Raw genomic sequence first — 2,071 nt, forward strand, 5'->3', positions numbered from 1 at the left:
ATGCCATTGTGCAATAATACTAATTTCCACTCCAGTGCCTTTTTTCTTCTTGGCATTCCAGGGATGGGGGCCATTCACATATGGATATCAGTGCCCTTCTGTCTCATTTATCTGTGTGCTATCCTAGGAAATGTCTCTCTTTTATTCATTATCAGAACGGATTCCAGTCTGCATAAGCCCATGTATTTCTTTCTCTGTATGCTCTCTGTGGCTGACCTGATCATCTCCACCACTGCCATCCCCAAAATCCTCAGCATTTTTTGGTTCCATGACAGGGAGATCTACTTTGAAACCTACCTTGTACAAGTCTTTCTCATTCATTCACTATCTACTATGGCCTCAGGGTCTATCTTGGCCATTGCCTTTGGTCTATCTTGGCCATGACCTTTGACCGCTACGTAGCCACCTGCAAACCTCTGAGCCATTCTACTATTCTGACACATGGAGTTATCAAGAACTTGGGGCTGCCTATTGTCTTCCATGGGATTTTGGTTCTCAGTCCTCAGCCCTTCATGCTTCGGTGGCTCCCCTACTGCAGAACTGGTATCATCCCTCACACTTACTGTGAATTCATGGCCCTCATCAAGCTTGCTTGTGCAGAGACCAGGATCTGCAGAATATACAACCTGACTGTTGCCTTCCTTACTGGGGGTTTAGATTTCATTTTAATCGTATGCTCTTATGTTATTTTGTACGCTGTTTTCCATCTCCCATCCAAAGCTGCTTGGCTCAAGACCTTGGGCACTTGTGAATCCCATGTATATGTGATTTTAGTGGCCTATATGCCAGCTTTTTTCTCCTACCTTACTCACCAGTTTGGGCGCCACGTGGCTCCTCATATTCATATCTTTGTGGCTAACATCTACCTCCTTGTCCCACCCATGGTGAACCCAATGATCTATGGTGTAAGAACAAAGAGGATTAGAGAACGCTTCCTCCAGGTTTTGACTTCTCAAAAATTCTGAAATAACCAATTCTTCTCCTAACACATTTCATTACCTTAAGGAAAAAAAAAAAAAGATAAAAATCCTTTCTCTAGAATCCTGAATCCCTCCATTTTCTATTTAAAATATTTGAAATAATAATTGATTATATTTTGCTTTCCTTTCAGAAAACTGGTTTCACATATGGCTAATAGGTTTTTTATTCTGGATATCGTCACTATTGTATGATCATTTTGGTTGATTTGTTTGTTCTCACAAGCTTATTTCCTTGTTCAGGCTCATGAGCTTTATTAGAGTTGTTACTATTGGCACATTATGTCTGATCTTCAATAAGATACCATACCTTACAGTGCTCAGTTAAAAGGGTTGTCTACATCTCCTGGGCAATGAAACTGAAAGCTTGTAATATGTGTAACCCTGGAAATTGTGATGGCACTAGTAAGATGTCTTTTGAGCAGTCAGATGAAGAAACTCTCATGATGTGCCATCCAGAGGTACTCCTGGGATATTTTATGACATATTTTATTATCTAGACAGAATTCTCCTAAATTGTCAAATAATATTTATGCCTACAACATTATCCTCAAAGAATTATATCCAAAATTATGCTACTTTTTTCTTTTTTATGTGATTCAAGTTGATTATTTTAAAATACCTATGTCTCCTTTCTCATTCTTTCATGATTTTGTATGTTTATCCCCAGTCTATCTTATAAAATAGCAAAACACTTTGTTTTTAGCCCTGCCTTACCATTCATCATTCTGGCTCTTGTTCCTTGTGATATTACCCCAGATGTGTTGCTTGAGTTAGCTGGCTTGATTATTTTCACATTTGGAGCTCTGATGTCCTGTTCCCAGATGGCTAGAGCTGTTACCAGGTATATCAGTCTAGGATTCCATTCGCTTTTCTTGTATGGATTCAGCTCAGGTGTCCAAGTAGCTGATCACCAAGTGTGTGCTACAGGCTACGTCCTACAGTCTTATAGGGGCAGTGGTGACTGGTGTAGGTACTGGTATCTGGTTGCAGCAGTGGGTCATGCTCTGAACAATGCAGGGGGTTGACAACTGTCCTCCAAATTCCTTTGATGACAGCACGATCCTGGTCCCTAGAGACCACAGGTGGGTGGG

At 40.7% G+C, this 2,071-nt stretch overlaps 1 pseudogene; it reads left to right on the forward strand.

Annotated features, from left to right (window-relative positions):
- LOC126079971 (olfactory receptor 52D1-like) lies at positions 1 to 965 on the forward strand (annotated as a pseudogene).
- Positions 966 to 2,071: the final 1,106 nt, after the last annotated feature.

The sequence above is a fragment of the Elephas maximus genome, chromosome 7, assembly GCF_024166365.1.
Source record: "Elephas maximus indicus isolate mEleMax1 chromosome 7, mEleMax1 primary haplotype, whole genome shotgun sequence".
Taxonomy (NCBI): Eukaryota; Metazoa; Chordata; class Mammalia; order Proboscidea; family Elephantidae; genus Elephas; species Elephas maximus.